The sequence below is a fragment of the Ranitomeya imitator genome, chromosome 10 (genome assembly GCF_032444005.1).
Source record: "Ranitomeya imitator isolate aRanImi1 chromosome 10, aRanImi1.pri, whole genome shotgun sequence".
Taxonomy (NCBI): domain Eukaryota; kingdom Metazoa; phylum Chordata; class Amphibia; order Anura; family Dendrobatidae; genus Ranitomeya; species Ranitomeya imitator.
Genome location: NC_091291.1, coordinates 66510534 through 66529448, shown reverse-complemented (window position 1 = coordinate 66529448; position 18915 = coordinate 66510534).

Genomic DNA, 18915 nt, shown 5'->3' with positions numbered 1-18915 from the left:
CTAGTAACTGTGTGAGCCTCTCATTACAGTTGTCCTCCTCCGCTTGAAGCCAATTGGTTAACGTGTGTGGAATCAAACGCCACCTCCGCTTCTCTTCATCTTTTTTGTTATCTTCCTTTTTGCCCTTGTCCAAATGAAATTTCTCCAGACAAAGCAACGAAAATATCTCAACGTATTCATCCTTAAAAATCTTCTCTTTAACCTCCTTTTTTAGATGGGCCCCAATGGACCTTCAAAACAGACATAGACCTCCCCATGCGCCCTGTAATCCAGATGCACCCTGCATTCCTTCTCCTTTTCTGTCTGTACAGAAACAGAAACCGGAGCCGATGACAGCGCAGCTGTCGCTAAAATACCAACCGGGGGCCCATAAGGGGCTACCCACGCAGCCAAATGCCTCTGCTCCATCAAAGCTCTATCCAACCTGGCTAACAAGTCCTGCACATTATCCAGCACTTCCCGCACACCTGCGCTTTCAATGAAAGCAGACCCACCAGCCACATTCACACCAGATGCACTACTCCGCGTACCACCATCCACCGGTACGGAAACGTTTTGAGGACATAGACTAGACATGGACATATATGTAAGAGGGTAGTGCTGTTATGGACAGTAACACGCTGCCACTTTAAGAGACAGCACCCCCTTGTCTGGTACGATGGAATGTCCTGCTTCCCCCTACTAGATGGTGAAGATAAACTGCCCCAGGAGCATCCCTAGGATTCAGAAGCAAGGAGAAGACCATGTTTCACAGAGCTGACAGAAAGCCGTGTACACCATCATATTGGACTTCTGGGGGTCCCCTGGGACTGGACCTGAGTCCCCAACATCACCGTGAGTCTGTTCTTGTTTGGTGCACCTGTTAGGGCTTAGTGTAGGCTTCAGTAGCCAGTACACGGGAGCCGTGTGGCCTGCTTAGTAAAGGCCAGGGAGGTTATACATAGAGTAGCATCGTTATTTGTTAATTGGTTAAACTGGCTTGTGAGACATATTCTGGGCCTGTAATAGTTGTAGCACCGTGCTATTTTACAGGAAAGATTACACATGTACATTGTCTTTTGCTATTGTAAGCCCCTGTTTGCATCTTCCTCATTCCCTTCATTCCTTGCCTTCTAATAAATCTACCCTTTGTTGTTTGCACCTCATCTTGTGTACAGTAGTCTTCCTGCACCGTGGTGGTCCCCCGGCCATCGCTTCAAGTGGCGCTGCGAGCAGGGTACTGTCACCAGGATGGAGTCAGCAGACAGCAATGGCGGGAATGCTAATGTTAATGGAGATGCTGTGGGCAGTGGTGGAACCCCTGCAAGGACACTCCCTATGGGCACCATATTTAGTGTGCTACCAAAGTTTGACAGCAAGAATATGCCACTGTCCGACTGGGTGTCCCGGCTGCAAAGCACCCTGAAGATTTATAACATCAGCCCAGACCTTGAAATGGACAGTGCGTTAACTGCCCTAGAGGGAGAAGCCCATAGAAACGTCTGCCTACAACCAGAACTCACCCGCAGTACCCTGAAGGAGCTAGTGAAGTTCCTGGAAGAGATCTACGGCGAGACTGCGAGCGCCGGATACCTTCGCGCCAAATTTTTCTCTAGGCTGCAGCGGGAAGAAGAAGGAATTTCTCAGTATGCAACAGCACTGCAAAAAGTGTTAGCAGAGGTGCAGAGGAAGGAGGCGGATGGATTTGGCGGCATGGGCTCTAAAGACCGGATACTCCGGGAGCAATTCATTCTGGGACTGCACAGCACATCCTTGATGCGAGCACTGTCAGAACGGGTCCGGGCAGATCCGGCTCTTATGTTTCATCAAATCCTGGCAGAAACAGGGTCCCGAAGTAAAAAAGAAAGCTATGCGTCTGGGGTGATGCGTGTCCAGGGCGCCAATACCAGAGGGGACCCAAACCATCAGGAGGTGCTGGTCCAGGTGGTGCAAGAATTGCAGCGGTCCCTTGTCAACGTGCAAGAGAAACTGACCCAGATGGAGCGAAGAGTGTGGGAACTACAACAGTCTGACCCACCGTAATCATGCAACCATACTTCAGCCCGACCGATAAGGGATCAGTGGGAGAAAGCCCCCTCCCGTCGGGCATCGGAGTCATGAGGACAGGCTCGAGGTACCCCCCGGCGAGGAGGAGGCATCCAATGCTGGGAATGTGGAGGAAGGGGGCACCTTGCCAGAGACTTTCGGAACTATACTCAAGGCCAGCGGAAGCCACCGTTAAACTACCAGCCCCCGCAGTAGTGCAGCACTCTGCGGGGGAGGCAAAGAGAGAGGCCGCTCCATATCATAATGAACACTTGATTGCTGGGAGCCCCATCCTACGTGCTGAATTTGAAGGAGTTCTATTGGATTGCCTGATAGATACCGGGTCACAAGTGACAACGATGCCAGAAGCGTATTTCAAGCAGCATTTCCAGGACCTGGCCAAGACAGAAAAAGAGACATTGATCCAGTTGTTTGCTGCCAACCAACAACCGATCCTGGTCACAGGGGTCGTGTGGATGAATATTTGAATCTGTGGGCAAGATGTTGGGAGAAAAGGGATCCTGCTAGTCCCTGAGCCCATCAAGGAAGATGTGCTTGTAGTACTGGGAATGAACATCCTACGTGAACTCGATCAGATTATGTTTACCAAACGGGGACCTGGATATTGGAAGAAGGCTACTACACATAAGCCTACTCAAGAAGCCCTTCAATGACTGATCCGCGTCTGTGGGACACAGAAGAGTGTGCCATCTTATCAGACGGTAGGGGTTATCAGGGCTCCTGGTAAAGAACCTGTAATCCTACCTCCCGAGCGAGAAACTATAGTAAAGTATACCTTCCAGTAGGGACTCACCGCAACCTTGACGGGTTGGAAGTGGTTGTTCAGCCTGTGGAAGGTGGAGGAGTGGAACAAGAAGTCATGATAGCCCGTACTATAGCTGTGGTCCAACGAGGACATGTCCCCATAAGAGCTTTAAACGTGGGCCCCAGGGAGGTCACCTTGCCACGAGGGACAGATCTGGCCCTGGCGTACCTACATAAGGGTGAAGTGGTGAATCAGAAGGAGATGTCTTTATCACCGAAAGAAGGTGTGGGGTGGACCCTAGCAGTTGCTGCCGGGGACGAAGAGACGCCATCCCCGGAGTGGAGTGGACATCCTTGATCAAATGGAAGTGGATGTGAAGGCTCTGGGCCCTGAGCGTGTGCAAGCAATAGGAACTATGCTGTGGGAAAATCAGGCCGCATTCGCCCGTCACGCCGAGGATTTCGGCTGTACTGAAGCCATCACGCATGAGATACCGACTGGGGAAGCTCGTCCAATTCGAGAACGATACCGGCAGATCCCGCCCAAGATGTATCAAGAGGTGAAAACATTACTGAGGCAGATGCTGTACTCAGGAGTGGTGCAGAGTAGTCAGAGCCCTTGGGCAGCCCCTGTGATGCTCGTCAAGAAAAAGGATGGAACCATCCGGTTCTGTGTAGATTACAGGAAACTCAATGCCTGCACTGTTCGAGACTCGTATCCGTTGCCTCGCATCGAGGAATCCTTGACAGCATTGGGGAAAGCCAAGTACTTCTCCACCCTGGACCTGGAAAGTCGATACTGGCAAGTAGCCGTGGCAGAGAAAGACAAAGAGAAAACTGCCTTCATCCTCCCCATGGGGCTGTTCGAGTTTAACCGGATGCCCTTCGGGCTCTTCAATGCTCCAGGCACATTTCAATGGCTGATGGAAAAGTGTTTGGGAGACTTAAATATTGAGGCTACCCTGATCTATCTGGATGACATCATTGTGTTTTCGGCTTCATTCGAAGAACACCTTGCCCGGCTTGGACAGGTAGTCGGAAAACTGTGGGCTCATAACCTGAAGGTGAAGCCAAAGAAGTGCCACCTCTTCAAGATAGAGATCGAGTACCTGGGCCACATAGTGTCACAAGATGGAGTTCTACCCTCGCCAGAAAAAGTGGCTGCTATCCAGAAGTGGCCAGTCCCTCGAACAGTGAGAAAACTCCAGGCCTTCCTGGGACTCGCTGGGTACTACAGCCGGTTTGTTAAAGACTTCGCGAAGGTGGCGGGTCCTCTCAATGAGCTGCTGAGGGGGACCGCTGGAGTGCTGAAGACCCAGCGCATCCCCTGGGCACAGGAACAAGATGAGGCCTTCCAGGACATAAAGAATGCCCTTACGTCAGCCCCAATTTTGGCCTATGCAGACTTCGATCAACCGTTCCTGTTGTACACAGATGGTAGCCTTCATGGACTCGGGGCAGTACTTTCTCAGATACAGATGGACATGAGAGAGTCATCGGGTATGCCAGCAGGTCTCTGCGAGACAGCTAAAGAAACCCTCATAATTACAGCTCCTCCCGGTTAGAGCTCCTGGCCCTGGTGTGGGCCATGACAGAAAAGTTTGCAGGCTTCCTGACAGGTGCCAAGATTCAAGTTCGAACAGAAAATAATCCCCTGGCCCACCTTGAGAATGCTAAATTGGGGGCCTCAGAACAACGGTGGGTGGCTCGCCTAGCCAAGTTCGACTTTACCATCCGTTATCGCCCTGCTACCAAAAACGCAAATGCTGATGGGCTGTCAAGAGTGACTGTGGAGACTCCAGTGGGGGATCTTGATGAGCAACTCGAAGAGGAGGAAACCCCAGACTTTCGCAAGTTTGAGCCCTTAATGGTTGCAGCCCAGTCAAGAAGGGAGGCCTGCGCATTACCCCGGTCCCTGGGGAGAACCAATGAGGAATGGGGACACGTTCAGGATGAAGATGAAGGGCTGAGACAGATGAAATAGTGGGTAACGCAAGAGCGGAACCCTGGCAAACAAGAGAGAGATGATCTGGACTCTGAAATGAGAAGCGTGTTACATCAGTGGGATAGACTGGAGGTGCGAGAGTCAGTGCTATATCGTAAGAGGCAAAAGCCAAAAGATATGGAAGTAAGGTGGCAAATGGTCATCCCAGGAAGAATGGCTCAAGAAGTAGCTAAAGAAGCCCACGAATTCGTAGTGCACTTCGGCCCCACAAAGACCTACCAATGGTTACAGCGGCATGTGTATTGCCCCCGGTTAGAGCTGGTGGTGGAAGAGATTTGCCGGCAATGTCTAGTATGTGACCTCATTAAGAGCACTGAACAGAGGGCACCCATCCAGACCATACAAACTAAGGAACCGCTAGAAGTCTTGATGATCGACTATCTCCTCGTGGGACACTCGGCCCGGGGGCTACAATACTGTTTGGTGATGACCGATCATTTCTCTAAGTTCGCAGTAGTCACTCCAACTAGAGACCAGACTGCGGAATCGGCGGCGCAGGCCATCTGTCAAGACTTCATCCGGGTGTATGGGTGCCCAAAGTGCATCCACTCCGACCAAGGTGCATGCTTCCAAGGCAAGGTGATGGAAGAATTGTATCGCATGTATGGCATCGAGCGGTCCCGGACCACCCCTTACCACCCTCAAGGCAACGGAGCTTGTGAACGCTTCAACAGAACCTTACTTCAAATGCTGGGAACCTTGGAGTAGGATAAGAAGGTGTGTTGGCCAGACTATCTGCCAGAATTGGTCTGGACCTACAACAATTGGGTCCACTCCACCACGGGTTATACCCCCTATCTATTGTTGTTTGGAAGAGCTGGACGAGAGATCATCGAGCTGAATTTGGAACAGCCAGAGGAGCTGATGGAGCGAAATGTCACCTCATTGGTAAAAGAGCATCGGCAACGATTGCAAACGATACGGCGGTTGGCGGGTCAGAAACTGCAAGAAAAAGAGCATACGGGCCGCAAACCGACTCAAGAGTTACCGCTCCAACCTGGAGACCGAGTATTAGTCAGAGAGAAACGCCCTAAGGGAAAACTAAGTGAGAGATGGGAAGTACAGCCGTACAAGGTTATCGAGCGAGTGTATGCTAACGGTCCTGTCAACAAGGTACAAATTGAGAATGGAGCATCCGCCCCTAGAGTACTTCACAGAAATATGCTGCGTCCTTGCCGGTCTGAGGTCTGTTCTACGCCATTGTCGCCTGAATGTGCCACTCAACTTCCTGAATCTGTCATGCCTGATGGTGAATTCGATGATGAGTGGTGGACCATCCCTGACACAGTAGGGGGTCCTCGGCCGCACAGAGACGGTAATCTGTTGTGAGTTCTGTTTTTGGGCTCCCTCTGGTGGTTACTGGTGGTACTGGGTGATTTGTGTTCTGCTGTCTCTGGTGTCCACCTGTTTTATTAGGATTTGGGAGTTTCCTATTTAACCGGGCTTTCTTGTCATTTCCCCGCCGGCTATCAAGGTTATCAGAGTGTTTTGTTACCTCAGCTTCTGGCTTCAGTAATCTTCAGGACAAGCTAAGTTTTTGATTTTCTTGTTCCACGTTTTGCTTTATTTTTGTCTTGTCCAGCTTGCATATAATTGTTTCTTTGCTGCTGGTTGCTCTAGTGGGCTGTAATTGCTCCTCATGTTCCATGAGTTGGAACATGAGTTCAAGTAATTGCAGGATGGTTTTTTTGAAGGGTTTTTTGCTGACCGCGCAGTTTACTTTTGTATCCTCTGCTATCTAGTTTTAGCGGGCCTCATTTTGCTGAATCTGTTTTCATACTGTGTATGTGCCTTCCTCTCATTTCACCGTCATTATATGTGGGGGGCTGCTATTTCTGTGGGGTATTTCTCTGGAGGCAAGAGAGGTCTGTGTTTCTTCTAATAGGGGAAGTTAGATCTTTGGCTGGTGCGAGACATCTAGGATCAACGTAGGCACGTTCCCCGGCTATTGTTATTTGTGTGTTCAGGTTTAGGGTCGCGGTCAGCTCAGGTTCCATCACCCTAGAGCTCGTTGGTGCTTGTCCTTTTGTGATTCCCTGCCATTGGAATCATGACAGTATAGCCGGCCAAAATGTTTGGGCTGAAGTAGGAGGAAAAGTAGTCTGAGGAAGTTTTTTTTTTTTTTTCTCCTCTGAGGTTGCTGCTTAGCCTTAATTGCAGCCTGGCTGTTTTTTTTTTTTTTTTTCCTCCTCTTAATCCTTGAATGGCTCTGACCTTAGCTGTTTATCATGGACGTCCAGAGTTTAGCTTCCAGCTTGAATAATCTTGCTGCTAAGGTTCAAAATATACAAGATTTTGTTGTACATGCTCCTATGTCTGAACCTAGAATTCCTATTCCAGAGTTCTTTGCTGGAGATAGATGTAGTTTTCTGAATTTTAGAAACAATTGCAAGCTGTTCCTTTCTTTGAAATCTCGCTCTTCTGGAGACCCTGCTCAGCAGGTTAAGATTATTATATCTTTCCTGCGGGGTGACCCTCAAAATTGGGCATTTGCATTGGCACCAGGGGATCCTGCATTGCTTAATGTGGATGCGTTTTTTCTGGCATTGGGTTTGCTCTATGAGGAACCTAACCAGGAGATTCAGGCTGAAAAAGCTTTATTAGCTCTCTCTCAGGGGCAAGATGAAGCAGAAATATATTGTCAAAAATTTCGGAAATGGTCAGTGCTTACTCAGTGGAATGAGTGCGCCCTGGCTGCAAAGTTCAGAGATGGCCTTTCTGAGGCCATTAAAGATGTTATGGTGGGGTTCCCTGCGCCTACGGGTCTGAATGAGTCTATGACTATGGCTATTCAGATTGATCGGCGTTTACGGGAGCGCAAACCTGTGCACCATTTGGCGGTGTCTTCTGAACAGGCACTTGAGACAATGCAATGTGATAGAGTTCAGTCTAGAAGTGAACGGCAAAGCTATAGGCGGAAAAATGGGTTGTGCTTTTATTGTGGTGATTCAGCTCATGTTATATCAGCATGCTCTAAACGCACAAAAAAGGTTGATAAGTCTGTTGCCATTAGTACGTTACAGTCTAAGTTCATTCTGTCTGTGACTCTGATTTGCTCATTGTCATCCATTTCCGTCGATGCCTATGTAGATTCAGGCGCTGCCCTGAGTCTTATGGATTGGTCATTTGCCAAGCGATGTGGGTTTAGTCTTGAGCCTCTGGAAGTCCCTATTCCTTTGAAGGGAATTGACTCTACACCTTTAGCTATGAATAAACCTCAGTACTGGACACAAGTGACCATGCGTATGACTCCCGTTCATCAGGAGGTGATTCGCTTCCTGGTACTGTATAATTTACATGATGTTCTAGTACTTGGTCTGCCATGGTTACAAACTCATAACCCAGTCCTGGACTGGAAAACAATGTCTGTGTTAAGCTGGGGATGTCAGGGGGTTCATGATGATGCACCTCCGATTTCTATCGCTTCATCTACTCCTTCTGAGGTTCCTGTATTTTTGTCTGATTATCGGGATGTTTTTGAGGAGCCTAAGCTCAGTTCGCTTCCTCCTCACAGGGATTGCGATTGTGCTATAGATTTAATTCCTGGTAGTAAATTTCCTAAAGGTCGTTTGTTCAATCTGTCAGTGCCAGAGCATACTGCTATGCGGGATTATGTTAAGGAGTCCTTGGAAAAGGGACATATCCGTCCATTTCGTCCCCTTTGGGAGCAGGTTTTTTTTTCGTGGCCAAAAAAGATGGGTCCTTGAGGCCTTGTATAGATTATCGTCTTTTGAATAAGATTACCGTAAAATATCAGTATCCTTTGCCTTTGTTGACTGATTTGTTTGCTCGCATTAAGGGGGCTAAATGGTTCACTAAGATTGATCTTCGGGGTGCGTATAATCTTATACGAATAAAGCAAGGTGATGAGTGGAAAACCGCATTTAATACGCCTGAGGGCCATTTTGAGTATTTGGTAATGCCTTTCGGACTTTCTAATGCTCCTTCAGTCTTCCAGTCCTTTATGCACGATATTTTCCGTGAATATCTGGATAAATTTATGATTGTGTATTTGGATGATATTTTGGTTTTTTCTGATGACTGGGAGTCTCATGTTCAGCAGGTCAGGAAGGTGTTTCAGGTCCTGCGGGCTAATTCCTTGTTTGTAAAGGGCTCAAAGTGTCTCTTTGGAGTCCAGAAGATTTCTTTCTTGGGGTATATTTTTTCCTCTTCTACTATTGAGATGGATCCCGTCAAGGTTCGGGCTATTTGTGACTGGACGCAGCCTGCATCTCTTAAGAGTCTGCAGAAGTTCTTGGGCTTTGCTAATTTCTATCGTCGTTTTATAACTAATTTTTCTAGTGTTGTTAAGCCTTTGACGGATTTGACTAAGAAGGGTGCTGATGTTGCTGATTGGTCTCCTGTGGCTGTGGAGGCCTTTCAGGAACTTAAACGCCGGTTTTCTTCTGCTCCTGTGTTGCGTCAGCCTGATGTTTCGCTTCCTTTCCAAGTTGAGGTTGATGCTTCCGAGATTGGAGCGGGGGCGGTTTTGTCACAGAGAAGCTCCGATTGCTCGGTGATGAAGCCATGTGCGTTCTTTTCTAGAAAATTTTCGCCCGCTGAGCGGAATTATGATGTGGGTAATCGGGAACTTTTGGCCATGAAGTGGGCATTTGAGGAGTGGCGTCATTGGCTGGAGGGTGCTAGACATCGTGTGGTGGTCTTGACTGATCACAAAAATCTGATTTACCTTGAGTCTGCCAGGCGTCTGAATCCTAGACAGGCTCGTTGGTCACTGTTTTTCTCTCGTTTCAATTTTGTGGTTTCATACCTGCCAGGTTCAAAGAATGTGAAGGCGGATGCTCTTTCTAGGAGTTTTGTGCCTGACTCCCCTGGAAATTCTGAGCCCACTGGTATCCTTAGGGATGGGGTGATTTTGTCGGCCGTCTTCCCAGACTTGCGACGTGCTTTGCAGGAGTTTCAGGCGGGTAAACCTGATCGTTGTCCGCCTGAGAGACTGTTTGTTCCGGATAGTTGGACCAGTAGAGTCATCTCCGAGGTCCATTCTTCTGCGTTGGCAGGTCATCCTGGAATATTTGGTACTAGAGACTTGGTGGCCAGGTCTTTTTGGTGGCCTTCCTTGTCGAGGGATGTGCGTTCTTTTGTGCAGTCTTGTGAGGTTTGTGCTCGGGCTAAGCCTTGCTGTTCTCGAGCCAGTGGATTGTTGTCACCTTTGCCTATCCCGAAGAGGCCTTGGACGCACATTTCCATGGACTTTATTTCGGATCTCCCTGTCTCTCAAAAAATGTCTGTCATCTGGGTTGTGTGTGACCGCTTTTCTAAAATGGTTCATCTTGTACCCTTGCCTAAGTTGCCTTCCTCCTCTGAGTTGGTCCCTCTGTTTTTCCAGAACGTGGTTCGTTTGCATGGGATTCCGGAGAACATCGTTTCTGACAGGGGATCCCAGTTTGTGTCTAGATTTTGGCGGACGTTCTGTGCTAAGATGGGCATTGATTTGTCCTTTTCGTCTGCATTCCATCCTCAGACGAATGGCCAGACGGAGCAAACTAATCAGACCTTGGAAACTTATTTGAGGTGTTTTGTTTCTGCTGATCAGGATGACTGGGTTACCTTTTTGCCGCTAGCCGAGTTTGCCCTTAATAATCGGGCTAGTTCTGCTACCTTGGTTTCTCCTTTCTTTTGTAATTCGGGGTTTCATCCTCGTTTTTCCTCTGGTCAGGTGGAGCCTTCTGATTGTCCTGGAGTGGACATGGTGGTGGATGGGTTGCATCGGATTTGGAGTCATGTGGTGGACAATTTGAAGTTGTCCCAGGAGAAGGCTCAGCAGTTTGCTAATCGCCGTCGCCGCGTGGGTCCTCGACTTCGTGTTGGGGACTTGGTGTGGTTGTCTTCTCGTTTTGTTCCTATGAAGGTCTCTTCTCCTAAGTTCAAGCCTCGGTTCATCGGTCCTTATAGGATCTTGGAAATTCTTAACCCTGTGTCGTTTCGTTTGGATCTCCCGGCATCGTTTGCTATTCATAATGTGTTCCATCGGTCGTTGTTGCGGAGGTATGAGGTACCTGTTGTTCCTTCGCTTGAGCCTCCTGCTCCGGTGCTGGTGGAGGGAGAATTGGAGTATGTTGTAGAGAAGATCTTGGATTCTCGTGTTTCCAGACGGAAACTCCAATATTTGGTCAAGTGGAAGGGTTATGGTCAGGAGGATAATTCTTGGGTGGTTGCCTCTGATGTTCATGCTGATGATTTGGTCCGCGCTTTTCATAGGGCTCATCCTGGTCGCCCTGGTGGTTCTCGTGAGGGTTCGGTGACCCCTCCTCAAGGGGGGGTACTGTTGTGAGTTCTGTTTTTGGGCTCCCTCTGGTGGTTACTGGTGGTACTGGGTGATTTGTGTTCTGCTGTCTCTGGTGTCCACCTGTTTTATTAGGATTTGGGAGTTTCCTATTTAACCGGGCTTTCTTGTCATTTCCCCGCCGGCTATCAAGGTTATCAGAGTGTTTTGTTACCTCAGCTTCTGGCTTCAGTAATCTTCAGGACTAGAGTTGAGCGACCTTGACCTTTTTAGAGTCGAGCCGGGTTTCGCGAAACCCGACTATCTCAAAAGTCGGGTCGAGTGAAATCGGCCGATTATGACGTAAAGTCGGGATCGACCGAAACACGAAACCCAATGCAAGTCAATGGGGCAGCATAGTCGGCAGTGAGTGGGGGCCAGGAAAACACCTAGAGTGCCCATTTTAATGTCAAAACTATCCATTCTTCTTAATGAAGCTTGTCAAGCGTAATTTACCTTATAATAATTGGAAGGCATTTGAAATTGGGGGTCATTTGGCTAAAGTTGTGGTGGGTAGGGCTGGTTCAAGTAATTAGTGGGCCCAGGAAATCTGGACCACGTCACGGCAGTGGAGCAGTGAGAGGTAAGTATTTCAACTTTGCAAGTGCTGTGAACCTGAGCAAGCAGGGGGGGCCCACTCGTTGGCAGTGGCACTGGCACAGGGCCCCTCAAAGTACAGCGGTGTGTTTGCACGGCGGGGGCGCCTCCCACCGGCAGCAACACTTTTGCGTACTATGAGAGGCCCTGTGCCAGTGACGTCGCCAACTAGTATTCCTCCCCCCACCTGATGAAGGAACCTGCACTTTCATCTGCACCTTCCTCTTTGTCCCCGTGTAAGGTGGTATGGTATGCGGGAAGAGCAACCTGACTTTCAGCAGGGTCACAATGTTGTTGTGTAGCGTGCACGGGGAATGTTGCGTTATGGGTCAATGTACCAGCAGACTCATCTATCACTGGCTGGGCAATGGGTAGGATGAGGAGGAAACACAGATATAGGCCCAAATAATAAAGTGGGCTAAATGCAGTTCAAAATTGGTAACACAGGAATAACCAGGGGGCATTGCAGTGGAGGACAACTGGAATGAGAGGCTGACACAGAGAGTAGGCCCAAATCAGTAAGTAGTCAAAATGCAGTTCAAAATTGGCAACCGTAGTAAACAAGCGGCACAGCTTTGTTCAGTGGAGGAGAACAGCAAGGAGTGGCAGACACCGATAGTAGGCCCCAACCCAACTAGTAGGCCAAGTGCAGTCTAACATTAACAACTACTTAACGAGCGCCTGAAAACGGAATTTCAGGACAGGAAACCAGGAGAACAGCAAGGAGCGGCAGACACTGTTAGTAGGCCCCAAACCAACTAGTACGCCAAATGCAGTTGTTCCATTTAACCACAACTTAACGAGAGCCTGAAGATAGAAGCTCAGGAAAGGCAACCTGGAGAACACCTTGGAGTGGAACACACCATCTCTCTCCACCCCATACCCATTTTGTAGGCCTAATGCTGTGTAGTTTTCTACAACTACTAAACGAGAGTCGGAAGACCGAAGCAATGGCAAGGCAACCTGGGGAACACCTTGGAGTGTAACACACCATCTCTCTCCACCCGATACCCATTTTGTAGGCCTAATGCAGTGTAGTTTTCTACAACTACTAAACGAGAGTCGGAAGACCGAAGCAATGGCAAGGCAACCTGGGGAACACCTTGGAGTGTAACACACCATCTCTCTCCACCCGATACCCATTTTGTAGGCCTAATGCAGTGTAGTTTTCTACAACTACTAAACGAGAGTCGGAAGATCGAAGCAATGGCGAGGAAACCTGGAGAACACCTTGGAGTGTAACACACCATCTCTCTCCACCCCATACCCATTTTGTAGGCCTAATGCTGTGTAGTTTTCTACAACTACTAAACGAGAGTCGGAAGACCGAAGCAATGGCAAGGCAACCTGGTGAACACCTTGGAGTGTAACACACCATCTCTCTCCACCCGATACCCATTTTGTAGGCCTAATGCAGTGTAGTTTTCTACAACTACTAAACGAGAGTCGGAAGACCGAAGCAATGGCAAGGCAACCTGGGGAACACCTTGGAGTGTAACACACCATCTCTCTCCACCCGATACCCATTTTGTAGGCCTAATGCAGTGTAGTTTTCTACAACTACTAAACGAGAGTCGGAAGATCGAAGCAATGGCGAGGAAACCTGGAGAACACCTTGGAGTGTAACACACCATCTCTCTCCACCCCATACCCATTTTGTAGGCCTAATGCTGTGTAGTTTTCTACAACTACTAAACGAGAGTCGGAAGACTGAAGCAATGGCAAGGCAACCTGGGGAACACCTTGGAGTGTAACACACCATCTCTCTCCACCCGATACCCATTTTGTAGGCCTAATGCAGTGTAGTTTTCTACAACTACTAAACGAGAGTCGGAAGACCGAAGCAATGGCAAGGCAACCTGGGGAACACCTTGGAGTGTAACACACCATCTCTCTCCACCCGATATCCATTTTGTAGGCCTAATGCAGTGTAGTTTTCTACAACTACTAAACGAGAGTCGGAAGATCGAAGCAATGGCGAGGAAACCTGGAGAACACCTTGGAGTGTAACACACCATCTCTCTCCACCCCATACCCATTTTGTAGGCCTAATGCTGTGTAGTTTTCTACAACTACTAAACGAGAGTCGGAAGACCGAAGCAATGGCAAGGCAACCTGGTGAACACCTTGGAGTGTAACACACCATCTCTCTCCACCTGATACCCATTTTGTAGGCCTAATGCAGTGTAGTTTTCTACAACTACTAAACGAGAGTCGGAAGACCGAAGCAATGGCAAGGCAACCTGGGGAACACCTTGGAGTGTAACACACCATCTCTCTCCACCCGATACCCATTTTGTAGGCCTAATGCAGTGTAGTTTTCTACAACTACTAAACGAGAGTCGGAAGATCGAAGCAATGGCGAGGAAACCTGGAGAACACCTTGGAGTGTAACACACCATCTCTCTCCACCCCATACCCATTTTGTAGGCCTAATGCTGTGTAGTTTTCTACAACTACTAAACGAGAGTCGGAAGACTGAAGCAATGGCAAGGCAACCTGGGGAACACCTTGGAGTGTAACACACCATCTCTCTCCACCCGATACCCATTTTGTAGGCCTAATGCAGTGTAGTTTTCTACAACTACTAAACGAGAGTCGGAAGACCGAAGCAATGGCAAGGCAACCTGGGGAACACCTTGGAGTGTAACACACCATCTCTCTCCACCCGATACCCATTTTGTAGGCCTAATGCAGTGTAGTTTTCTACAACTACTAAACGAGAGTCGGAAGATCGAAGCAATGGCGAGGAAACCTGGAGAACACCTTGGAGTGTAACACACCATCTCTCTCCACCCCATACCCATTTTGTAGGCCTAATGCAGTGTAGTTTTCTACAACTACTAAACGAGAGTCGGAAGACCGAAGCAATGGCAAGGCAACCTGGGGAACACCTTGGAGTGTAACACACCATCTCTCTCCACCCGATACCCATTTTGTAGGCCTAATGCAGTGTAGTTTTCTACAACTACTAAACGAGAGTCGGAAGACCGAAGCAATGGCAAGGCAACCTGGGGAACACCTTGGAGTGTAACACACCATCTCTCTCCACCCGATACCCATTTTGTAGGCCTAATGCAGTGTAGTTTTCTACAACTACTAAACGAGAGTCGGAAGATCGAAGCAATGGCGAGGAAACCTGGAGAACACCTTGGAGTGTAACACACCATCTCTCTCCACCCCATACCCATTTTGTAGGCCTAATGCTGTGTAGTTTTCTACAACTACTAAACGAGAGTCGGAAGACCGAAGCAATGGCAAGGCAACCTGGGGAACACCTTGGAGTGTAACACACCATCTCTCTCCACCCGATACCCATTTTGTAGGCCTAATGCAGTGTAGTTTTCTACAACTACTAAACGAGAGTCGGAAGACCGAAGCAATGGCAAGGCAACCTGGGGAACACCTTGGAGTGTAACACACCATCTCTCTCCACCCGATACCCATTTTGTAGGCCTAATGCAGTGTAGTTTTCTACAACTACTAAACGAGAATCGGAAGATCGAAGCAATGCCGAGGAAACCTGGAGAACACCTTGGAGTGTAACACACTATCTCTCTCCTCCCCATACCCATTTTGTAGGCCTAATGCTGTGTAGTTTTCTACAACTACTAAACGAGAGTCGGAAGACCGAAGCAATGGCAAGGCAACCTGGGGAACACCTTGGAGTGTAACACACCATCTCTCTCCACCCGATACCCATTTTGTAGGCCTAATGCAGTGTAGTTTTCTACAACTACTAAACGAGAGTCGGAAGACCGAAGCAATGGCAAGGCAACCTGGGAAACACCTTGGAGTGTAACACACCATCTCTCTCCACCCGATACCCATTTTGTAGGCCTAATGCAGTGTAGTTTTCTACAACTACTAAACGAGAGTCGGAAGATCGAAGCAATGGCGAGGAAACCTGGAGAACACCTTGGAGTGTAACACATCATCTCTCTCCACCCCATACCCTTTTTGTAGGCCTAATGCAGCCTACTTTCCGACAACTACTAAACGAGAGCATGAAGATCGAAGCTCAGGAAAGGCAACCTGGGGAACACCTTGGAGTGTAACACACCCTCTCTCTACACCACGGAAAGGCTGATTCTTAGGAAGGAAGGCTGTCGGAAAGAAGCAGGGCGCGTCCGAGGGTGATTATATTCTTATTAGGTATATACTCACCCTCGGACGCGCCCTGCTTCTTTATTTGTAATGAATGTTTATTTGCAATGTGGTTTTGACTTACTCTATTTTTTTGGTAAATAATGATTTTATTATTTTCATTGTTTTGCATCTTCTTGGCAATAGTATAAAGAAGACGCGACAGGACAACACTCGGTGGATGCCATATCTGTGTTTTAAATTGAAAAAACTTTCAGTTAACTACTTGCAGGAGAAAGTTATTGTAGCTGGTGGCCATTTTTTGTACTGTACCAGATTTTTGTTGTATGTGTTTGTTTTTAATGTTAAAATGTCTGCATTTGATATCTCTCCAGTATTTTCTTTTTTATAAGCAAAATACTTATTTTTATATTTTCTGATGTTGGTTCAAGGGGTACACGGGCGGCAGTAGACAGGTCAGTGGAGGCCTAGTGGAAGGAGGGACCGCAGACAGGCTTCGAAGCCCTAACATAATAAATTGGGCTGGCTGTAGGCAATTTAAAATTGGTTCCAGGGGAACCCGGGCAGCAGTAGACAGGTCAGTGGAGGCCTAGTGGGAGGAGGGACCGCAGACAGGCTTCGAAGCCCTAACATAATAAATTGGCCTGGCTGTAGGCAATTTAAAATTGGTTCCAGGGGAACCCGGGCAGCAGTAGACAGGTCAGTGGAGGCCTAGTGGAAGGAGGGACCGCAGACAGGCTTCGAAGCCCTAACATAATAAATTGGGCTGGCTGTAGGCAATTTAAAATTGGTTCCAGGGGAACCCGGGCAGCAGTAGACAGGTCAGTGGAGGCCTAGTGGAAGGAGGGACCGCAGACAGGCTTCGAAGCCCTAACATAATAAATTGGCCTGGCTGTAGGCAATTTACAATTGGTTCCAGGGGAACACGGGCGGCAGTAGACAGGTCAGTGGAGGCCTAGTGGAAGGAGGGACTGCAGACAGGCTTCGAAGCCCTAACATAATAAATTGGGCTGGCTGTAGGCAATTTAAAATTGGTTCCAGGGGAACCCGGGCAGCAGTAGACAGGTCAGTGGAGGCCTAGTGGAAGGAGGGACCGCAGACAGGCTTCGAAGCCCTAACATAATAAATTGGGCTGGCTGTAGGCAATTTAAAATTGGTTCCAGGGGAACCCGGGCAGCAGTAGACAGGTCAGTGGAGGCCTAGTGGAAGGAGGGACCGCAGACAGGCTTCGAAGCCCTAACATAATAAATTGGGCGGGCTGTAGGCAATTTAAAATTGGTTCCAGGGGAACCCGGGCAGCAGTAGACAGGTCAGTGGAGGCCTAGTGGAAGGAGGGACCGCAGACAGGCTTCGAAGCCCTAACATAATAAATTGGGCTGGCTGTAGGCAATTTAAAATTGGTTCCAGGGGAACCCGGGCAGCAGTAGACAGGTCAGTGGAGGCCTAGTGGAAGGAGGGACCGCAGACAGGCTTCGAAGCCCTAACATAATAAATTGGGCTGGCTGTAGGCAATTTAAAATTGGTTCCAGGGGAACCCGGGCAGCAGTAGACAGGTCAGTGGAGGCCTAGTGGAAGGAGGGACCGCAGACAGGCTTCGAAGCCCTAACATAATAAATTGGGCTGGCTGTAGGCAATTTAAAATTGGTTCCAGGGGAACCCGGGCAGCAGTAGACAGGTCAGTGGAGGCCTAGTGGAAGGAGTGACCGCAGACAGGCTTCGAAGGCCTAACATAAGAAAAATGTCAATACAATGGTATTGACAGTGCCAGGCATTGAAGGATGTCAGCGCATAGACTAAACATTGGTGGAGCTGTGAGAGAAAATTTTGCAAGTGGTAGAGCACTGTTTGACCTGGGGGGGGACTGTCTTGTGGCCGGCGGTACAGGCCCAGGGCCCCTCATATTACAACGGTGTGTCTGACGTTGGGTGCGCACCACCACCGCCAGACACTTTATTGTACTATGAGGGACCTAGTGGCAGTGCCGTCGACCAAAAGCGGGCACACCCACCTCTTCAGACAAACAGTACTCTCACGGGTGCTGGCGCCAAGTGGCGATACCACGGCCCCGTGTGGGGACTTTGGCCATTTAGGGAGGTGTTAACATGTCGGATGCTGGACAATCAGGTGCTGCAAATTACGAGATTGGAAAAGTCGTTCAGAATAGTCCACAGGCAAGACCTTTACATAGGAAAGCTAGGTGTCAGCCGGGCAAGGTGGGGCAAAAGATTTCGAAATCCAGTTGTGGTTCATTTTAATGAAGGTTAGATCATCTACATTTTGGGTAGCCAGACGAGTCCTTTTTTCTGTTAGTATTGAACCTGCAGCACTGAATACTCTTTCTGATAGGACACTAGCTGCCGGGCAAGCAAGCTCCTGCAATGCATATTCTGCCAATTCTGGCCAGGTGTCTAATTTTGATGCCCAGTAATCAAATGGGAATGACGGTTGAGGGAGAACGTCGATAAGGGATGAAAAATAGTTAGTAACCATACTGGACAAATGTTGTCTCCTGTCACTTTGAATTGATGCTGCAGTACCTGTCCTGTCTGAGGTCATAGCAAAATCACTCCACAACCTGGTCAGAAAACCCCTCTGGCCAACGCCACTTCTGATTTCTGCCCCTCTAACTCCTCTGGTCTGCTGGCCCCTGCAGCTCGTGTGAGAACGATCACGGGCGCTGTGTGCAGGGAATGCCAGAAGCAAACGGTCAACAAGAGTTGATTGTTTGGTTGCTAATATTAGTTCCAAGTTCTCATGTGGCATTATATTTTGCAATTTGCCTTTATAGCGAGGATCAAGGAGGCAGGCCAACCAGTAATCGTCATCATTCATCATTTTAGTTATGCGTGTGTCCCTTTTGAGGATACGTAAGGCATAATCCGCCATGTGGGCCAAAGTTCCAGTTCTCAAATCTGCGGTTGTGCTTGGTTGAGGGGCAGTTTCAGGCAAATCCACGTCACTTGTGTCCCTCAAAAAACCAGAACCCGGCCTTGCCGCACCACCAATTTCCAGTGGCCCCGGAAAAGCTTCCTCATTAAAAATATAATCATCCCCATCATCCTCCTCGTCCTCCTCCTCCTCTTCGCCCGCTACCTCGTCCTGTACACTGCCCTGGCCAGACAATGGCTGA